Raw genomic sequence first — 9,376 nt, forward strand, 5'->3', positions numbered from 1 at the left:
TTTGGGTCTCGTCTCATAATCAAAGTGTTATAATTTCTAGGTATGTTTCATCGGCTGATGTGAATTCGATCGTCCCCGATTCGGAATTAGTATCTCCCACTAAGTTCTCGGTGTTTCTCCGTCGATTCTGGCTACTAAAACTTCTTCTCAGATCTTTATAGCGGTGATGCGAAATAAGTAGTGTAGTAATTTAGGGGAAGATGGGTGGAATATCATTGCTTAGAAATGCTCAGTTGGTACACATAGTATGATATTTCGAATCCAGTTTCCATTTGAAATGTAATAGTATACTTATCCCATTCAACTATTCCACTGAGGATATTATCACTTGCTATTATGTTTTGCTTTACTGCAATTTGTGGTCGGTTGTGGTTCCCTCCCTGATGTTCTTATTCTAAGTTATGCTTGAATTGGAGTTTTTGTCTCTGCGGTGCATAGTTCATGGTGTAGAAATATCGATTATTTTGTAGAATAGCATCTGCAATACATAGATGTTTCATCGTATGCCCGTATCAGTACATCTCGTTGCTATATGTCATGTTAAGTGGAATAGTATAAGGTTCACATTATTCCATTTTACATGGAATCGTACTTTTACATCATATGCCTTTCCATTCGTTAGCCATTCTTATTCTGTTTGACTCATAATTTATTTCTATATTGAATATTACAGTGTGAACCGTCCTGACTCTTTGCATCTCTTACTTTTCATTCCTCAGGTTTGGTATGGACGAGTTAGACCTTCCAAGTAAATTGTTTGAGACAGACTTTGAACCTACTGGCAAAAAAAGGGTTAACAACTACTTTCAGTATTATGGCATGTGGATTTAATTTCACAAAGACTTGGGTTGCCTATGTATTGGGGTTTATATTTACTTAACTTGGGTTTAGTGTTTACTGTCAAGTGTTCTATTACCATTCCCATTAGCTTTGTATTTCATGTGGCTAATGAAGAATGTAAATACATATCTCTAGTATTATGGCATGTGAATTTAGTTTCCTGAAGATTTGGGTTGTCTATGGTGGATTGAGGTTTATATTTCCCTAACTTGGGTTTAGTGTTTAATGTCAAGTGTTCTATTACCAGCTCCATTAGCTTTGTATTTCATGTTGCTCATGAGAAATATAAATACATGTCTCCAGTATTATGGCATGTGGATTTATTTTCACAAAGATTTGGGTTGCTTATGTATTGGGGTTTATATTTCTCTAACTTGGGTTTAATGTTTACTATCAAGTGTTTTTTTACCATTCCCATTACCTTTGTATTTCATGTGGCTCATGAGGAATATAAATACATGTCTCGAGTATTATGGCAGGTGGATTAAATTTCCTGAAAATTTGGGTTCCCTATGAATTGGATTTATATTTCCTTAACTTGGATTTAGTGTTTATTGTTAAGTGTTATATTACCATTCCTATTAGCTTTGTATTTCATGTTACTCAATCTTGGCTCTAGTATGCACATAATATCATTTTAAATAGTACATTGTATATAGTATAAAATTTTTCTCGTAATGGATGGTGCAAATGTGTATGTAACCCTATACACACATTTATAATCATTAACCTACACCAGTTGTTTAAATTTACACAGTGAAAATATCTTAGTAAATCGACTTCAGTATGTGGCATCCTCCCACTCTTTCATTAGGAGTAGCTGCCACCAACTATCCGACTTTCATATTTCCCTAATTTGTGTTTACTATCAAGTGTTCTTCTACCAATCCCCCATTAGATTTTGTAAATCAATCATGGATGTATGCAACTAGTATATAAATAACATAGTATATTTTATATGGAATAGCAGTTCTCAGATAAATTACATAGTGTATTCTATATGGAATATACCTTCTCATGTAATATGCGTCATAAACGTTAATTCACCTTATAACAGACATATATTATCAGAAGTTAACATTGGCATCATTTCATTTAACCAAAATAGAAGGTCACAAGGTTTTCCGTACAACAAACACAATGTGCCCACATTCCATTAAATTTGGGTTACGTTACATATTCTTCTGTGTGGTTTACCGAGAGTTTACATTTCCATACTATTTGGCCTTTAGTTTATTTCTGTGTGGTTGATAAATTTATTTATGGAATATTTGGCTTGCTTTTGGGTAAAGCATTACGTACTTTCCTTGCATCATGTACCTTTTTAACTGGAGCGAAATTATGAAGACCATATTTCACTTGGAACTACATTTATAATATTACTATTCCACATACGGTACATAGTATGGAAACTCATACAATCGGTATAGAATATACTTGTCGTCATCTTCAGTTTGTCGTTAGGTTAGAATTGTTTCTGGCACACTTACAACTGTTATCCACTCCCTCGATTCATACATTTACATCATATGTGTTGAATACAGCTGCACAACGCGATTCGTATGTTATGTGATTGTTACGATGCCACACAAAAACGCCACATCGTTTACTTTATAATATAGAACCGGTAACCTGTTACTTGAAGGAGTATAACCGGATAGAAGGAAACACAAAAGTCAGACAATGAATTATGTCAAAATCATAGCTATTTCTTTAATTTATCACCAAAATATGGCCATTTGGCCCATAAACCCAACAGATAATTTCTTAAACTAAATGATTATATTGACCAGACAATAACACGCACAGACCCTTGTAGTCTAATAAAGAAACTAAATAATTTGTAAAGAGGTCTGCAACTTATGGTCGTTGAGCCTGGAGGAAAGGCGTTGTGTCACAGAAGCACTGATCAAACCCTAACCATAAAAACGTCCAAGCTAAAGCCGAGCAAACAAAGTCCATTTTCAATAGTAGGTCTGGAACCGTGCCTTTGCTCTGGTTCCAGCTGGTCCAAACCATGTTTCCACCATCCTTTTGTGTTTGCTGCGGTCTGGGTCGCATCATCCTCTCCTATTTTTGGGCTTATCATGAGGTATTGGACCGAGAAGCTCTTGTAAAAATTCAGAACGGGTTGGGCTTGAATAACTACGAAAATGACTTCACTCGACCAAGGCACTATGAGGAACATTTAGTGGTGCCAGACTGTACTGAAACCCGACCAAAGCGAGACAATTCGGCCATCCGAGAAACTAGAGACGGTCAAAAATGTTCAAGATGGACCAATGACCAATTTAGAGAAGCCAAAGGTTATATTATTAATCATGTTCTAGAAGTTTATAAGGCACTGGGTCTCTGATGTTTTATCAAGTGATACAATAATTAATTTAATTGTCATCTCCTTGTTTTTTTTTAATGAGCCAGGATCCACGCGGGAAAGTTTTAAAATAGTAGAGGAGCTCTCTGATCCCAATCTATATCAAGTGATCATATTCTCCTCATTTCTGCATCAACTTTCTTCTTTCGACTTGAGCAATGATGGCAACAATCATCATCGACTATCAGAACTGCTTCATCTTTATCTTCATATGCTTCTTCTCACTACTCTGTTACACTCTCTTCTTCAGGAAAAAAAAAAGAACTTTCCTTTGCCTCCGAGTCCTCCTTCTCTGCCCATCATCGGTCATCTTGACCTTTTTCTCTCTGTTCTAGCCCACAGATCCTTACAGAAACTCTCCTCCAAGTATGGATCTATTCTCTATCTCCGCATCTTCAGCTCCCCCATAGTCCTCGTCTCCTCAGCCTCAGTTGCTTATGAGATCTTCAGGGCACACGACGTTAACATCTCCTCTCGCGGTTTACCTCCGACCGAAGATTCTCTTTTCGCTGGATCTTTCAGCTTCATCTCTGCTCCCTACGGCGATTACTGGAAGTTCATGAAGAAGGTTCTTGTCACCAACTTGCTACTTGCTAGGACCTCAGGCTCTCAAGCGGTCACGAAGAGTCCGTGCTGACGAGCTAGATCGGTTTTACGATAACTTGTTCGAGAAGGCAGCAAAGAAGGAGACCGTGGAGATCTTTGAGGAAGCGTTGAAGCTCATTAACGATAGCATCTGCAAGTTGATCATGGGGAGGTGTTTCCCAGAGGAGGGAGGTGTGGTGGAGAGAGTCAAGGGATTAGCTATTGAGTTAGATGTTTCGTCGAAGAAGATTTTGTTGGCAAAACCTACTGCCCCCATGGTTAAAGAAGCTTGTTCTCTCGCTGTTTAAAAAGGAAGTGAAGACTATTTCAAACAGCTTCGATGAGTTGCTGGAAAAGATTCTTGCGGAACACGAAGAGAAGCTAGGAGAGCATCATCAAGGTAAGGACTTGATGGACGTGTTGTTGGCAGCTTATGGAGACGAAAATGCAAAGTATAAGATCACTAGGAACCGTATCAAGTCTTTTTATGTGGTAAATATTCTTTCCAAGAAGTAGTTTTTTTCATTGAGAATAGAAAATTATATGCTTAAGAAAATGTTTTGCAACTGTATGCAGGATCTTTTATTTGCAGGCATTACCAACTCGGCGCTACCAATACAATGGACACTGGCAGAGATTATCAACAGCCCCAATTCTCTTGAGAGACTGAGAGGGGAACTCGATTCCGTGGTAGGGACGACAAGGTTAATTCAAGAAACAGATTTACCAAACCTCCCTTATTTGCAAGCAGTGGTCAAGGAAGGGCTAAGACTGCACCCGTCGGAGCCTATGTTCGAGAGATTCTCCCAGGAAGGGTGTAAGGTAGGAGGGTTCTATGTACCAGAGAAAACATCTCTAATGGTTAATGCTTATGCTGTGATGAGAGATCCAAATTACTGGGCAGATCCTGATGAGTTTAAGCCAGAGAGGTTTCTAGATACATGGCAAGAGGAGGAGAGAAGAGAGCAAGCACTTAAGTACATTCCTTTTGGAAGTGGAAGAAGAGGTTGTCCTGGAGAGAATCTAGCTTATATCTTTATAGGAACTGCAATAGGAGTGATGGTGCAGGGATTTGAATGGAGGTTCAAAGAAGAGAAAGTTAACATGGAAGAGGCTGTTGCAGGACTGAGCTTGACTATGGCTCATCCTCTTAAGTGCACTCCTGTTGCTCGAACTCTAAACCTTCTAACTAGTTGCGGTAGCTTCTAGCTCCCAACACCTACTCCTCCATTCTCCACTTATTATTACTGGATCTATCCAAAAGAAGATTTGATTTATAAATCATATGTTATTGTAAGAAAAATGACCTCAGCTTTCAATTACTTTACGTATTTCCAAGAAGAAAATATTGTGTAGTTAGTTAGTGAGCAACGCATGATTGATCACTCAAATTTGAATAAAAGGATATAAGGTACAAAGGTCCACATCGTAAGTTGGAAAGGGTCTAAACAATTTATAAGGTAGATGGGACAATCAGGGGCGGATCTTGGAGAGGCATTAGTCGGGGGCATCAAGATAAAGTTTAAGTTAGTCGGGGGCACTTTCAAAGAAATTGAGCTAGTTTTAACAGAACTGCTTAAAGAAAATCCAAATTTAGTAGGGGGCACGTGACCCCGTTGGTCGCAGCGTACGTGCGCCTCTGGAACAATCACTTATCAGCAATTAATTTTAAGTTGAAAGTTCATATAGTCTAACAAAAGAAAATCCAGCTTATATCTTTATAGGAACTGCAATAGGAATAATGGTCCAGGGATTTGAATGGATTCAAAGAAGAGAAAGTTATCATGGAAGAGGCTCTTGTAGGACTGAGCTTGACTATGGCTCATCCTCTTAAGTGCACTTCTGTTGCTTGAACCTTCAACCGTCTAACTCTGAATCTAAAGAGTTGTGGTTTATGAATTTTCAGCAACACTAAAAAGATAAGGCTGTCGTGGACCTTCCATCTTTCAATTATTTCACGTATTTCCAAGAAAAAAACGTTTTGTGATTACTTAGTGAGCAAATCATGATTGATCACTCATGAATTCAAATGCTAAAATACTACTCTCAACGAAATTTAAGATATATTTTTTTTTATGATGAGAGTAAATCAATTCATTCTTCTACTTAATTTTTATTTCCTTATTTCATTTCTTTTTTTTATTGCTGAGGTTTGGTACCTCAACTTCGGCTCTTTGCCAGTAGGCAATACAGAGATTATCAAGAATCACAACATTCTCGAGAAAATGAGAGGAATTGATTTCGTTGTAAGGAAAAGTACAAGATTGATCTCTCGTGAAACAATCCTATCCAATCTACTCTATCAACAAGCAGTGGTGGTTAAGGAAGTTGTTGAGCTTAAACTCATGTTCAACTCTATCCATATGATAATTGTCTATTTTGAGTCCAAAATTTAAAACCTGCATGAATTCCTTTTTGGGCTCTTTCTAAAAAATCTTATCTTAATCAGAGTTAGGCATTACATAATACTAAAAATATTTGTCTAAACTTATGATGTTGAAGTTAGATTGATATCCAACCCTCCATCAAACGAAGAACCACATCAAACTTTCGGTCTCCAGCATCCTGCGAACACTCCACCCACAACTGCATATCCAAAATATTTTGACTCACTCCTATGCCATAGACTATCATTCCTATCAAATGTAAGATCATCGAACTTGGGAGGCTTTTTAATCATCTTGCAGATTATTAACACCAAGATTTTGTCAAGTTTCCTACGCTTCCAACTTAAAACCAGTCTAAATCCCTTATATAATGGACTCTTTTACATGTTGATATACTATGGATTTGACCCATTTTCACCCATGGTATATAAGTATTTTACTATCTATATACTATATATTCTATCCTATTAGGTATGTTTTCAGGTTCAGAAGTATCTTGGAGTAAAGTGATGATTATGGAGCATTTAGGAGCTTAAATGAGTATTCATCTGAGCTGACCATTAGAGGTCGATACGAAGAAGACACAATCGATCGATGCACATGCAGTGTCGTCGATCGATACAGAAGAGACGCCTCGACAATTGAAGATTATGATCGATCGATGTATATCCTGTACCATCGCTCGATGTCGAGACGCGGACGCGCGACCTAGTTGCAGCCGACTTTAAACCCAAGACTTCACCAAATTACAAGAATACCCCTGATGAGTTTTTAACCTAATAGATTATATACTTGCCTAAGTGTTTAGAGGCAAGAGAGCTTTCAGCCACCTTTGTTTTTCTTACTTTCAGTAGAGAGTTTTAGGAGAGAAGATCATAGAGAGATTTGTTATTGGAACTCCATTTGATTCATATATTCTATTCTATTCTATGCAATTTTCATTTATATTTTGTGTCATGAAATGCTTAGCTATGTCTGAGTAGTTCACTTGTTAGATTCAGGGTTCAAATAGGTTAGAGGGATAAGCCCCAACTATAGATTGCTAAATTGTGGTATTTATTGATTGATTGATCTTAATGCTTGTTCTAGATTAGCTACCTAGAATATTGAATCAAGGAATCTGCATGAGTCAAGCAACCTTGACCATCTAGTCCTGAATCTAATCTGTCAGACTAGACGATAGGAAGCTAGTGTTCATTATCAACTTGCGCCTAGGGCTTAACTAGAAGCATCGATCGATATTGTCTTCTGACAATCGATCGATCTTGCGAAAGGTGTATCGATCGATGTCCCTATAGGAAAATCGATCGACACTTTCTTGTGGTCAATAAACGACAGTTGAGATCCAAGATCTAGTTAGTTAACGAGTGAAACATTGCCATCGCTGATCACTGTGTTTAAGGGGTTGAGTTCTAATATATCATGCAAGCAACTGATAGGCATCTATAGGATTATAATCTCCAACACCTGAATAGAAACACTGCATCTAATACCTTTCCAATAAGTTACACCCCCAAATCATCTTGTTAGTCGAGCAATAGACTTGATCATTTAGGATTGCTATTTACTTTTAAACCATAAAACAACAAACCTTAGAATTAATAATCATCTAGATTTAATAGGTTCCCTAGCTCCTTGTGGATTCGATCCCGAAGTACTACAATTGAACCTCTTATTTGAGAGAGTAATTCACTCCTTAGGGTAATTTAAGTGGTATCAAATTTGGCGCTGTTGCCGGGGAGCTTTGATCGCCATTAGATTTAGTGTTATTAATTCTTTTTTTTTTCTTTACCCCCATTCTGACACTAATTTTTTTTTCTTATCTTTTCAAGTGCATGTCCAGCAGTACCAGAAGCAACAAAAAAAAATACCTGCTATTCTCAGAAGATCCTGCTCACCTGGAACGTACGATCCGCAAAGGTCAACGTTCCACATCACTCGACGCAGCAGCTTTCACGTCTCGCACCAACCCATCGACCGATACCCGACCTTCATCGTCGAACGATACACCTTGTTCGACATCGATCGATTCTACACAGCATTCATCGATCGATCCTCAGTCACGGAACATGGTTACGACTGTTATTCTCAGAAATGATGAGAATGGAGACCTGTATGACCAGTATGGTCATCTGCGTAATGCAACAAGTCATAAACTAGACGCTCAGGGGAATGTAATCCCTGATGCTGATGCTACAGGAGTTGCTCAACCTGTAGAAGAGGATGCTCCACCAAAGGCACTGGCCGACTACAATCGTCCAGACGAGTACTACACCAATAGTCAGCTATTCGCCTTCCAGAGATTCAGAAGGAGAATTTCAAGCTGAAGCCTCAGTACTACACACTCGTGTCGCAGCTACCCTACTCTGGGTTACCGCACGAGCATCCTATGGACCATCTGGAGAGGTTTGAGGATCTTATCGCTGCTATTCGTATGGATGGAGTCCCTGAGGACTACCTATTGTGCAAGCTCTTCAAGTATACTCTGACTGGAGAAGCGATGCACTGGCCTAAGCAGCTACCCACATGATCTTTAAAATCCTGGGCCGACATCAAGAATGCTTTCTTGCGAAACTTCTTTGATGAGGCACGCAGTGAAGACTTGTGGAGCAAAATTGCTACTTTCGCGCATGAGACTGGAGTCTTTTAAAGATGCGTTGATCAGATTCAAGTTCTTCCAGCGAGACTATCCACACCATGGATTCAATGAAGTGCAACTGCTGAGCACTTTCTTCAGAGGTATCGCCTTGAGGTATCAGATGACTCTTGATACAGCTAGCGAGGGAAACTTCAACACCAGGAATCTGGTGGAGGCTATGAGACTGATAGAAAATCTAGCAAACAGTAGCAACACCAAGAACACTGACTTTGAGAGGAAGAAGTCTGTTGCATCCCTAGGAAAGGAGCATATGGACGAAGTTAAAGCAAAGTTAGATGTGGTTCATGAGCTTCTTAGGAAGCAGGTCTGTTCAGCAGAAGGAGAAGTAGATGTAGACATGGAAGGAGAAGAGGATGTGAACTACATTGGAGGTACTGGATTTCAGAGATCTGGAAACCAGAGTGGAAACATAAACTTTTATGGCAATGGTCAGAGGAGTAACCAGAGTTCACAGTTCCAGAAACCTTTCAGCAACAACAGCAGAGGCTATGGAAACTCATACTACCAGAATCCACCACCACATACTCAGGA

The 9,376-nt window shown here is 38.8% G+C and overlaps 1 pseudogene; it reads left to right on the forward strand.

The window, feature by feature from the left end:
• The first annotated feature begins 1,991 nt into the window (after window positions 1-1,991).
• Window positions 1,992-5,816, forward strand: LOC125584542 (annotated as a pseudogene).
• The last annotated feature ends 3,560 nt before the right edge of the window (window positions 5,817-9,376 follow it).

This window comes from Brassica napus, chromosome C3 (assembly GCF_020379485.1).
Source record: "Brassica napus cultivar Da-Ae chromosome C3, Da-Ae, whole genome shotgun sequence".
NCBI classification, from domain to species: domain Eukaryota; kingdom Viridiplantae; phylum Streptophyta; class Magnoliopsida; order Brassicales; family Brassicaceae; genus Brassica; species Brassica napus.